Source organism: Mustelus asterias, chromosome 28 (genome assembly GCF_964213995.1).
Source record: "Mustelus asterias chromosome 28, sMusAst1.hap1.1, whole genome shotgun sequence".
Classification (NCBI taxonomy): Eukaryota; Metazoa; Chordata; class Chondrichthyes; order Carcharhiniformes; family Triakidae; genus Mustelus; species Mustelus asterias.
Genome location: NC_135828.1, coordinates 30,329,520 through 30,353,429, shown reverse-complemented (window position 1 = coordinate 30,353,429; position 23,910 = coordinate 30,329,520). Strand labels below are relative to the sequence as shown.

Sequence of the window (23,910 nt, the reverse complement as noted above, 5' to 3'; positions counted from 1 at the left end):
GGGAGTGTGTCAGTGTTTACAGGGGGGTTCAGGGAGTGTGTCAGTGATAACAGGGGTGTTCAGGGAGTGTGTCAGTGTTTCCAGGGGGGTTCAGGGAGTGTGTCCGTGTTTACAGGGGGATTCAGGGAGTGTGTCAGTGTTCACAGGGGGGATTCAGGGAGTGTGTCAGTGTTTACAGGGGGGTTCAGGGAGTGTGTCCGTGTTTACAGGGGGGTTCAGGGAGTGTGTCAGTGTTTACAGGGGGGTTCAGGGAGTGTGTCAGTGGTTACAGGGGGGTTCAGGGAGTGTGTCAGTGTTTACAGGGGGGTTCAGGGAGTGTGTCCGTGTTTACAGGGGGCTTCAGGTAGTGTGTCCGTGTTTGCAGGGGGTTTCAGGGAGTGTGTCCGTGTTTACAGGGGGGTTCAGGGAGTGTGTCAGTGTTTACAGCGGGGTTCAGGGAGTGTGTCAGTGTTGACAGGGAGTTTCAGGGAGTGCGTCAGTGTTTACAGGGGGGTTCAGGGAGTGTGTCAGTGATAACAGGGGGGTTCAGGGAGTGTGTCAGTGTTTACAGGGGGGTTCAGGGAGTGTGTCAGTGTTTCCAGGGGGGTTCAGGGAGTGTGTCAGTGATAACAGGGGGGTTCAGGGAGTGTGTCAGTGATAACAGGGGTGTTCAGGGAGTGTGTCAGTGTTTACAGGGGGTTCATGGAGTGTGTCAGTGTTTACAGGGGGGTTCAGGGAGTGTGTCAGTGATAACAGGGGTGTTCAGGGAGTGTGTCAGTGTTTACAGGGGGATTCAGGGAGTGTGTCAGTGTTTACAGGGGGGATTCAGGGAGTGTGTTAGTGTTTACAGGGGGATTCAGGGAGTGTGTCAGTGTTTGCAGGGGGGTTCAGGGAGTGTGTCCGTGTTTACAGGGGGATTCAGGGAGTGTGTCAGTGTTTACAGGGGGGATTCAGGGAGTGTGTTAGTGTTTACAGGGGGGTTCAGGGAGTGTGTCCGTGTTTACGGGGGGGGTTCAGGGACTGTGTCAGTGTTTACAGGGGGGTTCAGGGAGTGTGTCAGTGTTTACAGGGGGGTTCAGGGAGTGTGTCAGTGTTTACAGGGGGGTTCAGGGAGTGTGTCAGTGTTTACAGGGAGTTTCAGGGAGTGTGTCAGTGTTTACGGGGGGTTCAGGGAGTATGTCCGTGTTTACAGGGGGGTTCAGGGAGTGTGTCAGTGTTTACAGGGAGTTTCAGGGAGTGTGTCAGTGTTTACAGGGGGTTCAGGGAGTGTGTCCGTGTTTACAGGGGGGTTCAGGGAGTGTGTCCGTGTTTACAGCGAGTTTCAGGGAGTGTGTCAGTGTTTACAGGGGAGTTCAGGGAGTGTGTCAGTGTTTACAGGGAGTTTCATAGAGTGTCAGTGTTTACGGGGGGGTTCAGGGAGTGTGTCAGTGTTTACAGGGGGGTTAAGGGAGTGTGTCAGTGTTTACAGAGGGTTCAGGGAGTGTGTCCGTGTTTACAGGGGGGTTCAGGGAGTGTGTCCGTGTTTACAGGGAGTTTCAGGGAGTTTGTCATTGTTTACAGGGGGGTTCAGGGAGTGTGTCCGTGTTTACAGGGGTTTCAGGGAATGTGTCAGTGTTTACAGGGGGTTCAGGGAGTGTGTCCGTGTTTTCAGGGGGGTTCAGGGAGTTTGTCCGTGTTTACAGGGAGTTTCAGGGAGTGTGTCAGTGTTTACAGCGGGGTTCAGGGAGTGTGTCCGTGTTTACAGTGGGTTTCAGGGAGTGTGTCAGTGTTTACAGGGGGGTTCAGGGAGTGTGTCAGTGTTTACAGGGGGGATTCAGGGAGTGTGTCAGTGTTTACAGGGGGGTTCAGGGAGTGTGTCAGTGATAACAGGTGTGTTCAGGGAGTGTGTCAGTGTTTGCAGGGGGGTTCAGAGAGTGTGTCCGTGTTTACAGGGGGATTCAGGGAGTGTGTCAGTGATAACAGGGGGGTTCAGGGAGTGTGTCAGTGATAACATGGGTGTTCAGGGAATGTGTCAGTGTTTACAGGGGGTTCATGGAGTGTGTCAGTGTTTACAGAGGGTTCAGCGAGTGTGTCAGTGTTTACAGGGGGGATTCAGGGAGTGTGTTAGTGTTTACATAGGGGTTCAGGGAGTGTGTCCGTGTTTACGGGGGGGGTTCAGGGAGTGTGTCAGTGTTTACAGGGGGGTTCAGGGAGTGTGTCAGTGTTTACAGGGGGGTTCAGGGAGTGTGTCAGTGTTTACAGGGGGGTTCAGGGAGTGTGTCAGTGTTTACAGGGAGTTTCAGGGAGTGTGTCAGTGTTCACAGGGGGTTCAGGGAGTATGTCCGTGTTTACAGGGGGGTTCAGGGAGTGTGTCAGTGTTTACAGGGAGTTTCAGGGAGTGTGTCAGTGTTTACAGGGGGTTCAGGGAGTGTGTCCGTGTTTACAGGGGGGTTCAGGGAGTGTGTCCGTGTTTACAGCGAGTTTCAGGGAGTGTGTCAGTGTTTACAGGGGCGTTCAGGGAGTGTGTCAGTGTTTACAGGGAGTTTCATAGAGTGTCTGTGTTTACGGGGGGGTTCAGGGAGTGTGTCAGTGTTTACAGGGGGGTTAAGGGAGTGTGTCAGTGTTTACAGAGGGTTCAGGGAGTGTGTCCGTGTTTACAGGGGGGTTCAGGGAGTGTGTCCGTGTTTACAGGGAGTTTCAGGGAGTGTGTCATTGTTTACAGGGGGGTTCAGGGAGTGTGTCCGTGTTTACAGGGGTTTCAGGGAATGTGTCAGTGTTTACAGGGGGTTCAGGGAGTGTGTCCGTGTTTACAGGGGGGTTCAGGGAGTTTGTCCGTGTTTACAGGGAGTTTCAGGGAGTGTGTTAGTGTTTACAGCGGGGTTCAGGGAGTGTGTCCGTGTTTACAGGGGGTTTCAGGGAGTGTGTCAGTGTTTACAGGGGGGATTCAGGGAGTGTGTCAGTGTTTACAGGGGGGTTCAGGGAGTGTGTCAGTGATAACAGGGGTGTTCAGGGAGTGTGTCAGTGTTTGCAGGGGGGTTCAGGGAGTGTGTCCGTGTTAACAGGGGGATTCAGGGAGTGTGTCAGTGCTTACAGGGGGGATTCAGGGAGTGTGTTAGTGTTTACAGGGTGGTTCAGGGAGTGTGTCCGTGTTTACGGGGGGGGTTCAGGGAGTGTGTCAGTGTTTACAGGGGGGTTCAGGGAGTGTGTCAGTGTTTACAGGGGGGTTCAGGGAGTGTGTCAGTGTTTACAGGGGCGTTCAGGGAGTGTGTCAGTGTTTACAGGGAGTTTCAGGGAGTGTGTCAGTGTTTACAGGGGGTTCAGGGAGTGTGTCCGTGTTTACAGGGGGGTTCAGGGAGTGTGTCCGTGTTTACAGCGAGTTTCAGGGAGTGTGTCAGTGTTTACAGGGGGGTTCAGGGAGTGTGTCAGTGTTTACAGGGAGTTTCATAGAGTGTCAGTGTTTACGGGGGGGGTTCAGGGAGTGTGTCAGTGTTTACAGGGGGGTTAAGGGAGTGTGTCAGTGTTTACAGAGGGTTCAGGGAGTGTGTCCGTGTTTACAGGGGGGTTCAGGGAGTGTGTCCGTGTTTACAGGGAGTTTCAGGGAGTGTGTCATTGTTTACAGGGGGGTTCAGGGAGTGTGTCCGTGTTTACAGGGGTTTCAGGGAATGTGTCAGTGTTTACAGGGGGTTCAGGGAGTGTGTCCGTGTTTACAGGGGGGTTCAGGGAGTTTGTCCGTGTTTACAGGGAGTTTCAGGGAGTGTGTCAGTGTTTACAGGGGAGTTCAGGGAGTGTGTCAGTGTTTACAGGGATTTTCAGGGAGTGTGTCAGTGCTTACATGGGGTTTCAGGGAGTGTGTCAGTGTTTACAGGGGGGTTCAGGGAGTGTGTCCGTGTTTACAGGGGGGTTCAGGGAGTGTGTCAGAGTTTACAGGGGGTTTCAGGGAGTGTGTCAGTGTTGACAGGGAGTTTCAGGGTGTGTGTCAGTGTTTACAGGGGGGTTCAGGGAGTGTGTCAGTGATAACAGGGGGGTTCAGGGAGTGTGTCAGTGTTTACAGAGGGGTTCAGGGAGTGTGTCCGTGTTTGCAGGGGGTTCAGGGAGTGTGTCAGTGTTTACAGGGGGTTCAGGGAGTGTGTCCGTGTTTACAGGGGGGTTCAGGGAGTTTGTCCGTGTTTCCAGGGAGTTTCAGGGAGTGTGTCAGTGTTTACAGGGGGGTACAGGGAGTGTGTCAGTGTTTACAGGGAGTTTCAGGGAGTGTGTCAGTGCTTACATGGGATTTCAGGGAGTGTGTCAGTGTTTACAGGGAGTTTCAGGGAGTGTGTCAGTGTTTACAGGGGGGTTCAGGGAGTGTGTCCGTGTTTACAGGGGGGTTCAGGGAGTGTGTCAGTGTTGACAGGGAGTTTCAGGGAGTGTGTCAGTGTTTACAGGGGGGTTCAGGGAGTGTGTCAGTGATAACAGGGGGGTTCAGGGAGTGTGTCCGTGTTTGCAGGGGGTTCAGGGAGTGTGTCAGTGTTTACAGGGGGTTCAGGGAGTGTGTCCATATTTACAGAGGGGTTCGGGGAGTGTGTCCGTGTTTGCAGGGGGTTCAGGGAGTGTGTTAGTGTTTACATGGGGTTTCAGGGAGTGTGTCAGTGTTCGCAGGGGGCTGCAGGGAGTGTGTTCGTGTTTGCAGGGGGGGTCTCAGGGAGTCTGTCAGTGTTTACATGGGGTTTCAGGGAGTGTGTCCGTGTTTACAGGGGGTTCGGTGAATGTGTCAGTGTTTACAGGGTTTCGAGGGAATGTGTCACTGTTCACATGGTGTTCAGGGAGTATGTCAGTGTTTACAGGGTGGGTTCTGGATGTGCGTCAGTATTGACAGGGGGGGATTCAGGGAATGTGTTTGTGTGTCAGTGTTTACAGGGTGTTCATGGAGTGTTTCCGTGTTTACAGGGGGGTCTCAGGGAGTGTGTCAGTGTTTACAGAGGGTTCAGGGAGTGTGTCAGTGATTACAGGGGTTTCCGGGATGCGTCAGTGTTTACAGGGTGTTCAGGGAGTGTTTCCGTGTTTACAGGGGGGTCTCATGGAGTGTGTCAGTGTTTACAGAGGGTTCAGGGAGTGTGTCAGTGTTTACAGGGGGTTTCAGGGAGTGTGTCAGTGTTTACAGGGGGGATTCAGGGAGTGTGTCAGTGTTTACAGGGGGGTTCAGGGAGTGTGTCAGTGATAACAGGGGTGTTCAGGGAGTGTGTCAGTGTTTACAGGGGGGTTCAGGGAGTGTGTCCGTGTTTACAGGGGGATTCAGGGAGTGTGTCAGTGTTTACAGGGGGGATTCAGGGAGTGTGTCAGTGTTTACAGGGGGGTTCAGGGAGTGTGTCCGTGTTTACAGGGGGGTTCAGGGAGTGTGTCCGTGTTTACAGGGGGGTTCAGGGAGTGTGTCAGTGTTTACAGGGGGGTTCAGGGAGTGTGTCAGTGGTTACAGGGGGGTTCAGGGAGTGTGTCAGTGTTTACAGGGGGGTTCAGGGAGTGTGTCCGTGTTTACAGGGGGCTTCAGGTAGTGTGTCCGTGTTTGCAGGGGGTTTCAGGGAGTGTGTCCGTGTTTACAGGGGGGTTCAGGGAGTGTGTCAGTGTTTACAGGGAGTTTCAGGGAGTGCGTCAGTGTTTACAGGGGGGTTCAGGGAGTGTGTCAGTGATAACAGGGGGGTTCAGGGAGTGTGTCAGTGTTTACAGGGGGGTTCAGGGAGTGTGTCAGTGTTTCCAGGGGGGTTCAGGGAGTGTGTCAGTGATAACAGGGGGGTTCAGGGAGTGTATCAGTGATAACAGGGGTGTTCAGGGAGTGTGTCAGTGTTTACAGGGGGTTCATGGAGTGTGTCAGTGTTTACAGCGGGGTTCAGGGAGTGTGTCCGTGTTTACAGGGGGTTTCAGGGAGTGTGTCAGTGTTTACAGGGGGGATTCAGGGAGTGTGTCAGTGTTTACAGGGGGGTTCAGGGAGTGTGTCAGTGATAACAGGGGTGTTCAGGGAGTGTGTCAGTGTTTGCAGGGGGATTCAGGGAGTGTGTCCGTGTTTACAGGGGGATTCTGGGAGTGTGTCAGTGTTTACAGGGGGGATTCAGGGAGTGTGTTAGTGTTTACAGGGGGGTTCAGGGAGTGTGTCCGTGTTTACGGGGGGGGTTCAGGGAGTGTGTCAGTGTTTACAGGGGGGTTCAGGGAGTGTGTCAGTGTTTACAGGGGGGTTCAGGGAGTGTGTCAGTGTTTACAGGGGGGTTCAGGGAGTGTGTCAGTGTTTACAGGGAGTTTCAGGGAGTGTGTCAGTGTTTACAGGGGGGTTCAGGGAGTGTGTCAGTGTTTACAGGGAGTTTCAGGGAGTGTGTCAGTGTTTACAGGGGGGTTCAGGGAGTGTGTCCGTGTTTACAGGGGGGTTCAGGGAGTGTGTCAGTGTTTACAGGGAGTTTCAGGGAGTGTGTCAGTGTTTACAGGGGGTTCAGGGAGTATGTCCGTGTTTACAGGGGGGTTCAGGGAGTGTGTCAGTGTTTACAGGGAGTTTCAGGGAGTGTGTCAGTGTTTACAGGGGGTTCAGGGAGTGTGTCCGTGTTTACAGGGGGGTTCAGGGAGTGTGTCCGTGTTTACAGCGAGTTTCAGGGAGTGTGTCAGTGTTTACAGGGGCGTTCAGGGAGTGTGTCAGTGTTTACAGGGAGTTTCATAGAGTGTCAGTGTTTACGGGGGGGTTCAGGGAGTTTGTCCGTGTTTACAGGGAGTTTCAGGGAGTGTGTCAGTGTTTACAGCGGGGTTCAGGGAGTGTGTCCGTGTTTACAGGGGGTTTCAGGGAGTGTGTCAGTGTTTACAGGGGGGATTCAGGGAGTGTGTCAGTGTTTACAGGGGGGTTCAGGGAGTGTGTCAGTGATAACAGGGGTGTTCAGGGAGTGTGTCAGTGTTTGCAGGGGGGTTCAGGGAGTGTGTCCGTGTTAACAGGGGGATTCAGGGAGTGTGTCAGTGTTTACAGGGGGGATTCAGGGAGTGTGTTAGTGTTTACAGGGTGGTTCAGGGAGTGTGTCCGTGTTTACGGGGGGGGTTCAGGGAGTGTGTCAGTGTTTACAGGGGGGTTCAGGGAGTGTGTCAGTGTTTACAGGGAGTTTCAGGGAGTGTGTCAGTGTTTACAGGGGGTTCAGGGAGTATGTCCGTGTTTACAGGGGGGTTCAGGGAGTGTGTCAGTGTTTACAGGGAGTTTCAGGGAGTGTGTCAGTGTTTACAGGGGGTTCAGGGAGTGTGTCCGTGTTTACAGGGGGGTTCAGGGAGTGTGTCCGTGTTTACAGCGAGTTTCAGGGAGTGTGTCAGTGTTTACAGGGGGGTTCAGGGAGTGTGTCAGTGTTTACAGGGAGTTTCATAGAGTGTCAGTGTTTACGGGGGGGGTTCAGGGAGTGTGTCAGTGTTTACAGGGGGGTTAAGGGAGTGTGTCAGTGTTTACAGAGGGTTCAGGGAGTGTGTCCGTGTTTACAGGGGGGTTCAGGGAGTGTGTCCGTGTTTACAGGGAGTTTCAGGGAGTGTGTCATTGTTTACAGGGGGGTTCAGGGAGTGTGTCCGTGTTTACAGGGAGTTTCAGGGAGTGTGTCATTGTTTACAGGGGGGTTCAGGGAGTGTGTCCGTGTTTACAGGGGGTTCAGGGAGTGTGTCCGTGTTTACAGGGGGGTTCAGGGAGTTTGTCCGTGTTTACAGGGAGTTTCAGGGAGTGTGTCAGTGTTTACAGGGGGGTTCAGGGAGTGTGTCAGTGTTTACAGGGATTTTCAGGGAGTGTGTCAGTGCTTACATGGGGTTTCAGGGAGTGTGTCAGTGTTTACAGGGGGGTTCAGGGAGTGTGTCCGTGTTTACAGGGGGGTTCAGGGAGTGTGTCAGAGTTTACAGGGGGTTTCAGGGAGTGTGTCAGTGTTGACAGGGAGTTTCAGGGAGTGTGTCAGTGTTTACAGGGGGGTTCAGGGAGTGTGTCAGTGATAACAGGGGGGTTCAGGGAGTGTGTCAGTGTTTACAGAGGGGTTCAGGGAGTGTGTCCGTGTTTGCAGGGGGTTCAGGGAGTGTGTCAGTGTTTACAGGGGGTTCAGGGAGTGTGTCCGTGTTTACAGGGGGGTTCAGGGAGTGTGTCAGTGTTTACAGGGAGTTTCAGGGAGTGTGTCAGTGCTTACATGGGATTTCAGGGAGTGTGTCAGTGTTTACAGGGAGTTTCAGGGAGTGTGTCAGTGTTTACAGGGGGGTTCAGGGAGTGTGTCAGTGTTTACAGGGGGGTTCAGGGAGTGTGTCAGTGATAACAGGGTGGTTCAGGGAGTGTGTCCGTGTTTGCAGGGGGTTCAGGGAGTGTGTCAGTGTTTACAGGGGGGTTCAGGGAGTGTGTCCATATTTACAGAGGGGTTCGGGGAGTGTGTCAGTGTTTACAGGGGGGTTCAGGGAGTGTGTCAGTGATAACAGGGGGGTTCAGGGAGTGTGTCCGTGTTTGCAGGGGGTTCAGGGAGTGTGTTAGTGTTTACATGGGGTTTCAGGGAGTGTGTCAGTGTTCGCAGGGGGCTGCAGGGAGTGTGTTCGTGTTTGCAGGGGGGGTCTCAGGGAGTCTGTCAGTGTTTACATGGGGTTTCAGGGAGTGTGTCCGTGTTTACAGGGGGTTCGGTGAATGTGTCAGTGTTTACAGGGTTTCGAGGGAATGTGTCACTGTTCACATGGTGTTCAGGGAGTATGTCAGTGTTTACAGGGTGGGTTCTGGATGTGCGTCAGTATTGACAGGGGGGGATTCAGGGAATGTGTTTGTGTGTCAGTGTTTACAGGGTGTTCATGGAGTGTTTCCGTGTTTACAGGGGGGTCTCAGGGAGTGTGTCAGTGTTTACAGAGGGTTCAGGGAGTGTGTCAGTGATTACAGGGGTTTCCGGGATGCGTCAGTGTTTACAGGGTGTTCAGGGACTGTGTCAGTGTTTTCAGGGGGGTTCAGGGAGTGTGTCAGTGTTTGCAGGGGGGTTCAGGGAGTGTGTCAGTGTTTGCAGGGGGGTTCAGGGAGTGTGTCAGTGTTTACAGGGTGTTCAGGGCGTGTGTCCGTGTTTACAGGGGGGTCTCAGGGAGTGTGTCAGAGTTTACAGGGTGTTTCAGGGAGTGTGTCAGTGTTTACAGAGGGTTCAGGGAGTGTGTCAGTGTTTACAGAGGGTTCAGGGAGTGTGTCAGTGTTTACAGCGGGGTTCAGGTAGTGTGTCCGTGTTTACAGGGGGGTTCAGCGAGTGTGTCCGTGTTTACAGGGGGGTTCAGGGAGTGTGTCAGTGTTTACAGGGGGGTTCAGGGAGTGTGTCAGTGTTGACAGGGATTTTCAGGGAGTGTGTCAGTGTTTACAGGGGGGTTCAGGGTGTGTGTCAGTGATAACAGGGGGGTTCAGGGAGTGTGTCAGTGTTTACAGAGGGGTTCAGGGAGTGTGTCAGTGTTTACAGGGGCGTTCGGGGAGTGTGTCAGTGATAACAAGGGTGTTCAGGGAGTGTGTCATTATTTACAGGGGGTTCATGGAGTGTGTCAGTGTTTACAGAGGCTTCAGGGAGTGTGTCAGTGTTGTCAGGGATTTTCAGGGAGTGTGTCAGTGTTTACAGGGGGGTTCAGGGTGTGTGTCAGTGATAACAGGGGGGTTCAGGGAGTGTGTCAGTGTTTACAGAGGGGTTCAAGGAGTGTGTCAGTGTTTACAGGGGGGATTAAGGGAGTGTGTCAGTGTTTACAGGGGGGTTCAGGGAGTGTGTCCGTGTTTACAGGGGGGTTCAGGGAGTGTGTCAGTGTTTACAGGGGGGTTCAGGGAGTGTGTCAGTGTTTACAGGGGGGTTCAGGGAGTGTGTCAGTGTTTACAGGGGGGTTCAGGGAGTGTGTCCGTGTTTACAGGGGGGTTCAGGGAGTGTGTCAGTGTTTACAGGGGGGTTCAGGGAGTGTGTCAGTGTTTACAGAGGGTTCAGGGAGTGTGTCAGTGATAACAGGGGTGTTCAGGGAGTGTGTCAGTGTTTACAGGGGGGTTCAGGGAGTGTGTCCGTGTTTACAGGGGGATTCAGGGAGTGTGTCAGTGTTTACAGGGGGGATTAAGGGAGTGTGTCAGTGTTTACAGGGGGGTTCAGGGAGTGTGTCCGTGTTTACAGGGGGGTTCAGGGAGTGTGTCAATGTTTACAGGGGGTTCAGGGAGTGTGTCAGTGTTTACAGGGGGGTTCAGGGAGTGTGTCCGTGTTTACAGGGGGATTCAGGGAGTGTGTCAGTGTTTACAGGGGGGATTAAGGGAGTGTGTCAGTGTTTACAGGGGGTTCAGGGAGTGTGTCCGTGTTTACAGGGGGGTTCAGGGAGTGTGTCAGTGTTTACAGGGAGTTTCAGGGAGTGTGTCAGTGTTTACATTGGGTTCAGGGAGTGTGTCCGTGTTTACAGGGGGGTTCAGGGAGTGTGTCCGTGTTTACAGGGAGTTTCAGGGAGTGTGTCAGTGTTTACAGGGGGGTTCAGGGAGTGTGTCAGTGTTTACAGGGTGTTTCAGGGAGTGTGTCAGTGTTTACAGGGGGGTTCAGGGAGTGTGTCAGTGTTTACAGGGGCGTTAAGGGAGTGTGTCAGTGTTTACAGAGGGTTCAGGGAGTGTGTCCGTGTTTACAGGGGGGTTCAGGGAGTGTGTCCGTGTTTACAGGTAGTTTCAGGGAGTGTGTCAGTGTTTACAGGGGGGTTCAGGGAGTGTGTCAGTGTTTACAGGGGGTTTCATGGAGTGTGTCAGTATTTACAGGGGGTTCAGGGAGTGTGTCCGTGTTTACAGGGGGGTTCAGGGAATTTGTTCGTGTTTACAGGGAGTTTCAGGGAGTGTGTCAGTGCTTACATGGGGTTTCAGGGAGTGTGTCAGTGTTTACAGGGAGTTTCAGGGAGTGTTTCAGTGTTTACAGGGGGGTTCAGGGAGTGTGTCAGTGTTTACAGGGAGTTTCAGGGAGTGTTTCAGTGTTTACAGGGGGGTTCAGGGAGTGTGTCAGTGTTTACAGGGAGTTTCAGGGAGTGTTTCAGTGTTTACAGGGGGGTTCAGGGAGTGTGTCAGTGTTTACAGGGAGTTTCAGGGAGTGTTTCAGTGTTTACAGGGGGGTTCAGGGAGTGTGTCAGTGTTTACAGGGGGGTTCAGGGAGTGTGTCAGTGTTTACAGGGAGTTTCAGGGAGTGTGTCAGTGTTTACAGGGGGTTCAGGGAGTATGTCCGTGTTTACAGGGGGGTTCAGGGAGTGTGTCAGTGTTTACAGGGAGTTTCAGGGAGTGTGTCAGTGCTTACATGGGATTTCAGGGAGTGTGTCAGTGTTTACAGGGAGTTTCAGGGAGTGTGTCAGTGTTTACAGGGGGGTTCAGGGAGTGTGTCCGTGTTTACAGGTAGTTTCAGGGAGTGTGTCAGTGTTTCCAGGGGGGTTCAGGGAGTGTGTCAGTGTTTACAGGGGGTTTCAGGGAGTGTGTCAGTGTTGACAGGGAGTTTCAGGGAGTGTGTCAGTGTTTACAGGGGGGTTCAGGGAGTGTGTCAGTGATAACAGGGGGGTTCAGGGAGTGTGTCCGTGTTTGCAGGGGGTTCAGGGAGTGTGTCAGTGTTTACAGGGGGTTCAGGGAGTGTGTCCATATTTACAGAGGGGTTCAGGGAGTGTGTTAGTGTTTACATGGGGTTTCAGGGAGTGTGTCAGTGTTCGCAGGGGGCTGCAGGGAGTGTGTTCGTGTTTGCAGGGGGGGTCTCAGGGAGTCTGTCAGTGTTTCCATGGGGTTTCAGGGAGTGTGTCCGTGTTTACAGGGGGTTCGGTGAATGTGTCAGTGTTTACAGGGTTTCGAGGGAATGTGTCACTGTTCACATGGTGTTCAGGGAGTATGTCAGTGTTTACAGGGTGGGTTCTGGATGTGCGTCAGTATTGACAGGGGGGGATTCAGGGAATGTGTTTGTGTGTCAGTGTTTACAGGGTGTTCATGGAGTGTTTCCGTGTTTACAGGGGGGTCTCAGGGAGTGTGTCAGTGTTTACAGAGGGTTCAGGGAGTGTGTCAGTGATTACAGGGGTTTCCGGGATGCGTCAGTGTTTACAGGGTGTTCAGGGACTGTGTCAGTGTTTTCAGGGGGGTTCAGGGAGTGTGTCAGTGTTTGCAGGGGGGTTCAGGGAGTGTGTCAGTGTTTGCAGGGGGGTTCAGCGAGTGTGTCAGTGTTTACAGGGTGTTCAGGGAGTGTGTCCGTGTTTACAGGGGGGTCTCAGGGAGTGTGTCAGAGTTTACAGGGTGTTTCAGGGAGTGTGTCAGTGTTTACAGAGGGTTCAGGGAGTGTGTCAGTGTTTACAGAGGGTTCAGGGAGTGTGTCAGTGTTTACAGGGGCGTTCGGGGAGTGTGTCAGTGATAACAGGGGTGTTCAGGGAGTGTGTCAGTGTTTACAGGGGGTTCATGGAGTGTGTCAGTGTTTACAGAGGGTTCAGGGAGTGTGTCAGTGTTGTCAGGGATTTTCAGGGAGTGTGTCAGTGTTTACAGGGGGGTTCAGGGTGTGTGTCAGTGATAACAGGGGGGTTCAGGGAGTGTGTCAGTGTTTACAGAGGGGTTCAGGGAGTGTGTCAGTGTTTACAGGGGGGATTAAGGGAGTGTGTCAGTGTTTACAGGGGGGTTCAGGGAGTGTGTCCGTGTTTACAGGGGGGTTCAGGGAGTGTGTCAGTGTTTACAGGGGGGTTCAGGGAGTGTGTCCGTGTTTACAGGGGGATTCAGGGAGTGTGTCAGTGTTTACAGGGGGGTTCAGGGAGTGTGTCCGTGTTTACAGGGGGGTTCAGGGAGTGTGTCAGTGTTTACAGGGAGTTTCAGGGAGTGTGTCAGTGTTTACAGGGGGGTTCAGGGAGTGTGTCAGTGTTTACAGGGTGTTTCAGGGAGTGTGTCAGTGTTTACAGGGGGGTTCAGGGAGTGTGTCAGTGTTTACAGGGGCGTTAAGGGAGTGTGTCAGTGTTTACAGAGGGTTCAGGGAGTGTGTCCGTGTTTACAGGGGGGTTCAGGGAGTGTGTCCGTGTTTACAGGTCGTTTCAGGGAGTGTGTCAGTGTTTACAGGGGGGTTCAGGGAGTGTGTCAGTGTTTACAGGGGGTTCAGGGAGTGTGTCCGTGTTTACAGGGGGGTTCAGGGAGTTTGTTCGTGTTTACAGGGAGTTTCAGGGAGTGTGTCAGTGCTTACATGGGGTTTCAGGGAGTGTGTCAGTGTTTACAGGGAGTTTCAGGGAGTGTTTCAGTGTTTACAGGGGGGTTCAGGGAGTGTGTCCGTGTTTACAGGGGGTTTCAGGGAGTGTGTCAGTGTTGACAGGGAGTTTCAGGGTGTGTGTCAGTGATAACAGGGGGGTTCAGGGAGTGTGTCAGTGTTTACAGAGGGGTTCAGGGAGTGTGTCAGTGTTTACAGGGGCGTTCGGGGAGTGTGTCAGTGATAACAGGGGTGTTCAGGGAGTGTGTCAGTGTTTACAGGGGGTTCATGGAGTGTGTCAGTGTTTACAGAGGGTTCAGGGAGTGTGTCAGTGTTGTCAGGGATTTTCAGGGAGTGTGTCAGTGTTTACAGGGGGGTTCAGGGTGTGTGTCAGTGATAACAGGGGGGTTCAGGGAGTGTGTCAGTGTTTACAGAGGGGTTCAGGGAGTGTGTCAGTGTTTACAGGGGGGTTCAGGGAGTGTGTCAGTGATAACAGGGGGGTTCAGGGAGTGTGTCAGTGTTTACAGAGGGGTTCAGGGAGTGTGTCAGTGTTTACAGGGGGGTTCAGGGAGTGTGTCAGTGTTTACAGGGGGGTTCAGGGAGTGTGTCAGTGATAACAGGGGGGTTCAGGGAGTGTGTCAGTGTTTACAGAGGGGTTCAGGGAGTGTGTCAGTGTTTACAGGGGGGATTAAGGGAGTGTGTCAGTGTTTACAGGGGGGTTCAGGGAGTGTGTCCGTGTTTACAGGGGGGTTCAGGGAGTGTGTCAGTGTTTACAGGGGGGTTCAGGGAGTGTGTCCGTGTTTACAGGGGGGTTCAGGGAGTGTGTCAGTGTTTACAGGGGGGTTCAGGGAGTGTGTCAGTGTTTACAGGGGGGTTCAGGGAGTGTGTCCGTGTTTACAGGGGGGTTCAGGGAGTGTGTCAGTGTTTACAGGGAGTTTCAGGGAGTGTGTCAGTGTTTACATTGGGTTCAGGGAGTGTGTCCGTGTTTACAGGGGGGTTCAGGGAGTGTGTCCGTGTTTACAGGGGGGTTCAGGGAGTGTGTCAGTGTTTACAGGGTGTTTCAGGGAGTGTGTCAGTGTTTACAGGGAGTTTCAGGGAGTGTGTCAGTGTTTACAGGGGGGTTCAGGGAGTGTGTCAGTGTTTACAGGGTGTTTCAGGGAGTGTGTCAGTGTTTACAGGGGGGTTCAGGGAGTGTGTCAGTGTTTACAGGGGCGTTAAGGGAGTGTGTCAGTGTTTACAGAGGGTTCAGGGAGTGTGTCCGTGTTTACAGGGGGGTTCAGGGAGTGTGTCCGTGTTTACAGGTAGTTTCAGGGAGTGTGTCAGTGTTTACAGGGGGGTTCAGGGAGTGTGTCAGTGTTTACAGGGGGTTTCATGGAGTGTGTCAGTGTTTACAGGGGGTTCAGGGAGTGTGTCCGTGTTTACAGGGAGTTTCAGGGAGTGTGTCAGTGCTTACATGGGGTTTCAGGGAGTGTGTCAGTGTTTACAGGGAGTTTCAGGGAGTGTTTCAGTGTTTACAGGGGGGTTCAGGGAGTGTGTCCGTGTTTACAGGGTGGTTCAGGGAGTGTGTCAGTGTTTCCAGGGGGTTTCAGGGAGTGTGTCAGTGTTGACAGGGAGTTTCAGGGAGTGTGTCAGTGTTTACAGGGGGTTCAGGGAGTGTGTCAGTGATAACAGGGGGGTTCAGGGAGTGTGTCAGTGTTTTCAGAGGGGTTCAGGGAGTGTGTCCGTGTTTGCAGGGGGTTCAGGGAGTGTGTCAGTGTTTACAGGGGGTTCAGGGAGTGTGTCCATATTTACAGGGGGTTCGGGGAGTGTGTCCGTGTTTGCGGGGGTTTCAGGGAGTGTGTCCATATTTACAGGGGGTTCAGGGAGTGTGTCAGTGTTTCCAGGGGGTTTCAGGGAGTGTGTCCATATTTACAGGGGGTTCAGGGAGTGTGTCAATGTTTCCAGGGGGTTTCAGGGAGTGTGTCAGTGTTTGCAGGGGGCTGCAGGGAGTGTGTTCGTGTTTGCAGGGGGGGTCTCAGGGAGTCTGTCAGTGTTTACATGGGGTTTCAGGGAGTGTGTCCGTGTTTACAGGGGGTTCGGTGAATGTGTCAGTGTTTACAGGGTTTCGAGGGAATGTGTCACTGTTCACATGGTGTTCAGGGAGTATGTCAGTGTTTACAGGGTGGGTTCTGGATGTGCGTCAGTATTGACAGGGGGGGATTCAGGGAATGTGTCAGTGTTGAAAGGGAGGTTCAGGGCATGTGTTTGTGTGTCAGTGTTTTCAGGGTGTTCAGGGAGTGTGTCCGTGTTTACAGGGGGGTCTCAGGGAGTGTGTCAGTGTTTACAGAGGGTTCAGGGAGTGTGTCAGTGATTACAGGGGTTTCAGGGATGCGTCAGTGTTTACAGGGTGTTCAGGGACTGTGTCAGTGTTTTCAGGGGGGTTCAGGGAGTGTGTCAGTGTTTGCAGGGGGGTTCAGGGAGTGTGTCAGTGTTTACAGGGTGTTCAGGGAGTGTGTCCGTGTTTACAGGGGGGTCTCAGGGAGTGTCTCAGAGTTTACAGGGGGTTTCAGGGAGTGTGTCAGTGTTTACAGAGGGTTCAGGGAGTGTGTCAGTGTTTACAGAGGGTTTAGGGAGTGTGTCAGTGATTACAGGGGTTTCGGGGATGCGTCAGTGTTTACAGGGGGTTGTGGGAGTGTGTCAGTATTCCCAGGAGTTTCAGAGAGTGTGTCAGTGCTAACAGGGGGATTCAGGGAGTGTGTCAGTGCTAACAGGGGGATTCAGGGAGTGTGTCAGTGTTTACAGGGGTTTCAGGGAATGTGTCAGAGTTTACAGCTGGTTCCGGGTGTGTGTCAGTGTTTGCCGGGGTTTCAGGCTGTGTGTCACTGTTTACAGGGGGTTCAGGCTGTGTGTCACTGTTTACAGGGGGTTCAGGCTGTGTGTCACTGTTTACAGGGGGTTCAGGCTGTGTGTCACTGTTTACAGGGGGTTCAGGCTGTGTGTCACTGTTTACAGGGGGTTCAGGCTGTGTGTCAATGTTTGCAGGGGACTTCAAGGAGTATGTCGGTGTTTATATGTGGTTCCGGGAGTGTGTCAGTGTTTACAGGGTGGCTTCAGGGAGTGTGTCAGTGTTTACAGGGTGGCTTCAGGGAGTGTGTCAGTGTTTACGGGGTGGCTTCAGGGAGTGTGTCAGTGTTTACGGGGTGGCTTCAGGGAGTGTGTCAGTGTTTACGGGGTGGCTTCAGGGTGTGTGTCAGTGTTTACGGGGTGGCTTCAAGGAGTGTGTCAGTGTTTACGGGGTGGCTTCAGGGAGTGTGTCAGTGTTTACGGGGTGGCTTCAGGGAGTGTGTCGGTGTTTGCGGGGTGGCTTCAGGAAGTGTGTCGGTGTTTACGGGGTGGCTTCAGGGAATGCGTGAGTGTTTACAAGGGGTTCATGTAGTGTGTCAATATTTCCAGAGGGTTCAGGGAGTGTGTCAGTGTTTACAGTTGGGTCGGGCAGTGTGTCACTGCTCACACGGGTATTCAGGGAATGCGTCAGTGTTTCCAGAGGGGTTCACGAGTGTGTCAGGATTTACAGGGTGTTGAAGTGTGTCAGTGTTCACAAGTGATTCAGGGAGTATGTCAGTGTTTCTGGGGGGGGGGGGTCTCAGGGACTGTGTCAGTGATTACAGGGAGGGTCAGTGTTTAGTGTCCGTATTTGTGGGGGGTAGGTTGGGGGGATGTTGGTGTTGATGGAGAATGACAGGAATTGCAGATGGTTCAGGGAGTGTGTCAGTGTTTAGAGATTTCAGGGAGAGTGTCAGTGTTTACAGGGGTGTTCAGGGAGTGTGTCAGTGTTTACAGGGGTGTTCAGGCAGTGTGTCAGTGTTTACAGGGGTGTTCAGGCAGTGTGTCAGTGTTTACAGGGGTGTTCAGGCAGTGTGTCAGTGTTTACAGGGGGTTTCAGGGAGAGTGTCAGTGTTTACAGGGGGGTTCCGGAGTGTGTCAGTGTTTACAGGGGGTTCAGGGAGTGTGTCAGTGTTTACAGGGGTGTTCAGGCAGTGTGTCAGTGTTTACAGGGGTGTTCAGGCAGTGTGTCAGTGTTTACAGGGGTGTTCAGGGAGTGTGTCAGTGTTTACAGGGGGGTTCCGGGAGTGTGTCAGTGTTTACGGGGGGGGGTTCCGGGAGTGTGTCAGTGTTTACAGGGGGTTCAGGGAGTGTGAGAGTGTTTACAGGAAGTTCAGGATATGTGTCGGTGTTTACAGTGGGGTTCAAGGAGTGTGTCAATGTTTACAGAGGGTTCAAGTAGTGTGTCAATGTTTACAGAGGGTTCAAGGAGTGTGTCAGTGTTTACAGGGGATTCAGGGAGTGTGTCAGTGTTTACAGGGATTTCAGGGAGTGTGTCAGTGGTTACAGGGGGTGTGTCCCTGTTTACAGGGGGTTCAGGAACTGTGTCAGTGTTTACAGGGGTTTCAGGAACTGTGTCAGTGTTTACAGGGGATGAGGGATAGTGTCTGTGTTTACAGGGGGGTTCAGGGAATGTGTAAATATTTCCAGATGGTTCAGGAGTGTGTTAGTGTTTACAGGGGGTTCAGCGAGTGCGTCAGCGTTTAGAGGGGGTATTCAGGGATTGTGTTGGTTTTTACAGGGGGTTCAGGGAGAGGCTCAGTATTTACAGTGGGGTTCAGGGAGTGTGTCAGTGTTTACAAGGGGGTTCAGGGAGTGTGTCAGTGTTTACAAGGGGGGTTCAGGGAGTGTGTCAGTGTTTACAGTGGGTTCAGGGAGTGTGTCAGTGTTTACAAGGGGGGTTCAGGGAGTGTGTCAGTGTTTACAGTGGGTTCAGGGAGTGTGTCAGTGTTTACAGGGGATTCAGGGAACCTGTCAGTGTTTACAGGGGAGTTCAGGGAGTGTGTCAGTGTTTACAGAGGGTTCAGGGAATGTGTCAGTGTTGACAGGGATTCAGGATGGGTGTCAGTGTATACAGACTGTTCAGGGAGTGTGTCAGTGTTTGCAGGTGGCTCAAGGAGTGTGTCAGTGTTTACAAGGGGGGTTCAGGGAGTGTGTCAGTGTTTACAAGGGGGGTTCAGGGAGTGTGTCAGTGTTTACAGTGGGTTCAGGGAGTGTGTCAGTGTTTACAGGGGGTTCAGGGAACCTGTCAGTGTTTACAGGGGTTCAGGGAACCTGTCAGTGTTTACAGGGGTTCAGGGAATGTGTCAGTGTTGACAAGGGATTCAGGATGGGTGTCAGTGTATACAGACTGTTCAGGGAGTGTGTCAGTGTTTGCAGGTGGCTCAAGGAGTGTGTCAGTGTTTACAGGTGGTTCAGGCAGTGTGTCAGTGTTTACAGAGGTTTCAGGAACTGTGTCAGTGTTTACAGGGGATGAGGGATAGTGTCTGTGTTTACAGGGGGGTTCAGGGAATGTGTAAATATTTCCAGATGGTTCAGGAGTGTGTTAGTGTTTACAGGGGGTTCAGCGAGTGCGTCAGCGTTTAGAGGGGGTATTCAGGGATTGTGTTGGTTTTTACAGGGGGTTCAGGGAGAGGGTCAGTATTTACAGTGGGGTTCAGGGAGTGTGTCAGTGTTTACAAGGGGGTTCAGGGAGTGTGTCAGTGTTTACAAGGGGGGTTCAGGGAGTGTGTCAGTGTTTACAGTGGGTTCAGGGAGTGTGTCAGTGTTTACAAGGGGGGTTCAGGGAGTGTGTCAGTGTTTACAGTGGGTTCAGGGAGTGTGTCAGTGTTTACAGGGGATTCAGGGAACCTGTCAGTGTTTACAGGGGAGTTCAGGGAGTGTGTCAGTGTTTACAGAGGGTTCAGGGAATGTGTCAGTGTTGACAGGGATTCAGGATGGGTGTCAGTGTATACAGACTGTTCAGGGAGTGTGTCAGTGTTTGCAGGTGGCTCAAGGAGTGTGTCAGTGTTTACAAGGGGGGTTCAGGGAGTGTGTCAGTGTTTACAAGGGGGGTTCAGGGAGTGTGTCAGTGTTTACAGTGGGTTCAGGGAGTGTGTCAGTGTTTACAGGGGGTTCAGGGAACCTGTCAGTGTTTACAGGGGTTCAGGGAACCTGTCAGTGTTTACAGGGGTTCAGGGAATGTGTCAGTGTTGACAAGGGATTCAGGATGGGTGTCAGTGTATACAGACTGTTCAGGGAGTGTGTCAGTGTTTGCAGGTGGCTCAAGGAGTGTGTCAGTGTTTACAGGTGGTTCAGGCAGTGTGTCAGTGTTTACAGAGGTTTCAGGGAGTCTGTCGGTGTTTACAGGGGGGTTCAGGGACCGTGTCAGTGTTTGCAGGGGGAGGGGGGGTCAGTGTTTAGTGTCAGTAGTTGCGGGGGCGGGGGGGGAGAAGAGGTTCCGGGGTGTAGGTGTTGATGGAGAATGACAGGAATTGCAGATGGTTCAGGGAGTGTGTCAGTGTTTACAGAGGGTTCAGGGAGTCTGTCAGTTTTTACAAGCGATTCAGGCAGTGTATATAGGGGTTTCAGGGAGTGTGTCAGTGTTTACAGGTGATAAGGGAGCATGTCAGTGTTTACAGGGGGCTTCAGGGAGTGTATCAGCGTTTACGGGGTGTTCAGGGAAGATGTCAGTGTTTACAGGTGGTTCTGGGAGTGTGACAGTGTTAACAGGGTGTTCAGGAGTGTGTCAGTATTTGCAAGGGTTCAGGGAGTGTGTCAGTGTACGCAAGGGTTTCAGGGAGTGGTCAGTGTTGACAGGGGGTTCAGGGAGTGTGTCAATATTTAGAGTTGGTTCAGGGAGTGTGTCAGTGTTAAAAGGAGGGGTTCAGGGATTGGGTCAGTGTTTACAGGGATTTCAGGGAGTGTGTCAGTGGTTACAGGGTGTTCAGGGAATATATCAGTATTTAACGGGGTTTCAGGGAATTTGTTGGGGTTTACAGGGATTCAGGGAGTGTGTCCCTGCTTACAGGAGGTTCAGGAGTGTGTCAGTGTTTACAAGGGATTCAGTGACTGTCAGTGTTTACAGGGGGGTTCAGGGCGTTTACAGGGGGTTCAGGGAGTGTGTCAGTGTTTATGGGGATCGTGGGGTGTGTCAGTGATAACAAGGGGTTCAGTGACTGTCAGTGTTTACAGCGGGTTCAGGGTGTTTACAGGGTGCATTCTGGGAGTGAGTCAGTTTTGACAGGGAGATTCAGGAAGTTTGTCAGTGTTTACAGGGGGTTGAGGGAATGTGTGAATGTTTACAGGGTGTTCAGGATATGCGTCAGTGTTTACAGGGGGGTTCTGGGAGTGTGTCAGTGTTTACAGGGGGGTTCTGGGATTGTGTAAGTGTTTACAGGGGGTTCAGGGAGTGTGTCAGTGTTTACAGGGGGGTTCAGGGAGTGTGTAAGTGTTTACAGGGGGTTCAGGGAGTGTGTCAGTGTTTACAGGGGGGTTCAGGAAGTGTATCAGTGTTTACAGGGGGGTTCAGGGAGTGTATCAGTGTTTACAGGGGGGTTCAGGGAGTGTGTCAGTGTTTACGGGGAATTCAGGGAGTGTGTCAGTGTTTACAGGGGAGTCTCAGGGAGTGTGTCAGTGTTTATGGGGGGGCCTCAGGGAGTGTGTCAGTGTATACAGGGGCTCAGGGAGTGTGTCAGTGTTTACCAGGGGTTCAGGGAGTGTGTCAGTGTTTACAGGGGTTCAGGGAGTGTGTCAGTGTTTACGGGGAATTCAGGGAGTGTGTCAGTGTTTACAGGGGAGTCTCAGGGAGTGTGTCAGTGTTTATGGGGGGGCCTCAGGGAGTGTGTCAGTGTATACAGGGGCTCAGGGAGTGTGTCAGTGTTTACAGGGGTCTCAGGGAGTGTGTCAGTGTTTACAGGTGGTTCTGGGAGTGTGTCAGTGTTTACAGGGGGTACACGGAGTGTGTCAGTGTTTCCAGTGGGGTCTCCGAGAGTGTGTCAGTGTTTACGGGGAATCTCAGTGAGTGTGTCAGTGTTTACGGGGAATCTCAGGGAGTGTGTCAGTGTTTCCAGGTGGTTCCAGGAGTGTGTCAGTGTTTACAGGGGTGTCAGGGAATGTGTCACTGTTCACATGGTGTTCAAGGAGTGTGTCAGTGTTTACAGGGTGGGTTTTGGGAGTGAGTCAGTTTTGACGGGGGGATGCAGGGAGTGTGTCAGTGTTTACCGGGATGTTCAAGGCATGTGTTAGTCTGTCAGCGTTTCCAGGGGCTTCACGGAGTGGTCAGTGGTTACAGGGGGTTCAGCGAGTGTGTCAGTGTATACAGAGGGTTCAGGGAATGTGTCAGTGTTCACAGGGAGGTTCCAGGAGTGTGTCAGTGTGTCAGTGTTTACAGGACCTTCAGGGAGTGTGTCAGTGTTTACGGGGGATCTCAGGGATTGTGTCAGTGTTTATAGGAGGATCAGCGAGTCTGTCAGTGCTAACAGCCGGGACTCAGGTGTGTCAGTGTTTACAGGGAGTTAAGGCAGTGTCAGAATTTACAGGGGATTCAGGGAGTGTGACAGTGTTTACAGGGGGTTTCAGGGAGTGTGTCAGTGTTTACAGGGGGTTTCAGGGAGTGTGTCAGTGTTTACCAGGGGTTCAGGGAGTGTGTCACTGTTTACAGGGGTTCAGGGAGTGTGTCAGTGTTTATGGGGGTCTCAGGGAGTGTGACAGTGTTTACAGGTGGTTCCGGGAGTGTGTCAGTGTTTCCCGGGGGTCTCAGGGAGTGTGTCAGTGTTTATGGGGGGTCTCAGGGAGTGTGTCAGTGTTTAAGGGGGGTTCAGGGAGTGTGTCAGTATTTTCAGTGGGGTCTCAGGGAGTGTGTCAGTGTTTTCAGTGGGGTCTCTGGGAGTGTGTCAGTGTTTACGGGGGATCTCAGGGAGTGTGTCAGTGTTTACAGGGGGTTTCAGGGAGTGTGTCAGTGTTTACAGGGGTTTCAGGGAATGTGTCACTGTTCACATGGTGCTACAGGAGTGTGTCAGTGTTTATAGGGTGGGTTTTGGGAGTGAGTCAGTTTTGACGGGGGGATGCAGGGAGTGTGTCAGTGTTTACAGGAGGGTCAGCGAGTGTGTCAGTGCTAACAGCCGGGACTCAGGAGGTGTGTCAGTATTTACAGGGAGTTAAGGCAGTGTGTCAGAATTTACAGGGGATTCAGGGAGTGTGACAGTGTTTACAGGGGGTTTCAGGGAGTGTGTCAGTGTTTACCAGGGGTTCAGGGAGTGTGTCAGTGTTTACAGGGGGTTTCAGGGAATGTGTCAGTGTTTACAGGGGTGTCAGGGAATGTGTCACTGTTCACATGGTGTTACAGGAGTGTGTCAGTGTTTATAGGGTGGGTTTTGGGAGTGAGTCAGTTTTGACGGGGGGATGCAGGGAGTGTGTCAGTGTTTACCGGGATGTTCAAGGCATATGTTAGTCTGTCAGTGTTTCCAGGGGCTTCACGGAGTGGTCAGTGGTTACAGGGGGTTCAGCGAGTGTGTCAGTTTTTACAGAGGGTTCAGGGAATGTGTCAGTGTTCACAGGGAGGTTCCAGGAGTGTGTTAGTGTTTACAGGGGCTTCAGGGAGTGTGTCAGTGTTTACAGGGGGATCAGGGAGTGTGAGAGTGTTTACAGGGAGTTTAGGATATGTGTCACTGTTTGCGGGGGGATTCAGGTAATGTGTCGGTGTTTACAGGGGCTTCAGGGAGTGTGTCGGTGTTTACAGTGGGGTTCAGGGAGTGTGTCCGTGTTTACAGGGAGGTATTCAGGTTGTGTGTCAGTATTTACAGGGGAGTTCAGGGAGTGTGTCAGTATTTACAGGGGAGTTCAGGGAGTGTGTCAGTATTTACAGGGGAGTTCAGGGAGTGTGTCAGTGTTTACAGGGGGGATTCAGGGAGTGTGTCAGTGTTTACAGGGGGGTTCAGGGAGTGTGTCAGTGTTTACAGGGGAGTTCAGGGAGTGTGTCACTGCTTACAGGGGTGGGGTCAAGGAGTGTGAGAGTGCTTCCAGGGGGTTCAGGGAGTGTCTCACTGTTTACAGGAGGTTCAGCGAGTTTGTCACTGTTTCCAGGGGGTGGGTCAGTGTTTCGTGTCAGTATTTGTGGGAGGCGATTGGGGATGTAGTTGTTAATGGAGATTGACAGGAATTGCGATTGATAAATATTCTCACTGCTTGATTCCCATCCACATGATCCATTTGCCTCGAGACTCCAAATATTAACAATATCCATTGCTGCAGATCATTCCTTCCGCCTCCGGCTCAGATACCCCTCCGCACAGGAAGCACTGTGAGTGGGGAACACGCCAAGCGGGAAGTCCGGACAAGGGGTTGTGGAGTGAATCCGGTCGGTGGAGTCTGCCCAGTCTCTCCACTGCCCAGTCTCTCCACTGCCCAGCTCCGTATCACTGAGGGCGCTCACCGCCTCTCTCCACCTCATCCACCCCCGCACTCACCTGAATCAGCGGATCCGTCTCCCGCCCGCCACCCGCTAAATTCTCCCTGTGCAGTACTCGCACTGACCACAGTTCCTGCTTGCGCTGCAGAGCAGCTGCCCTCTGATTGGCCGATACTGGAGCGCTGCCGCCCCTGATTGGTGGGTGCCAGAGTGGCGCTGCCTCTGATTGGCCCGCAATTTCCGGTAGGCGGGATCTCCGCCCATTCATGAAGCGGTAGCGGCGATTTAATGTCCCCGCTGGAAACGGGATCCCCGCCGACCTGTACCTGTGGCCAGTGGAGGGCATCTGATCCTGACGGGATTCCCGAACGGTGGAACGGCCGCAGCGGGCTTCCGTTTGGGCGGGTTGGTCTCTGTTCTTACCGCCAAAAGCGTTTAATCCCAGCATGTTTGCTCCAATCGCCTCCTGATCTCAATGAATTTCATTCCAAAGATATGTATCTGAATAAACAGAACATCCAAATTAAAGCAGAACTGGGAATGTTGGAAATAGGAAATAAAAATGCTGGATAAATATTA

At 52.6% G+C, this 23,910-nt stretch overlaps 1 protein-coding gene across 1 annotated transcript in view; it reads right to left on the bottom strand.

Moving 5' to 3' along the window:
* LOC144480176 (uncharacterized) overlaps positions 1 to 23,440 on the bottom strand; it is a 58,927-nt gene extending 35,487 nt beyond the window's left edge. The window contains exon 1 of the mRNA XM_078199326.1: positions 23,390 to 23,440. The gene's annotated coding sequence lies outside the window, so the exon portion shown is untranslated. The remainder of the gene's footprint in view (positions 1 to 23,389) is intronic.
* Between the last annotated feature and the right edge of the window lie 470 nt (positions 23,441 to 23,910).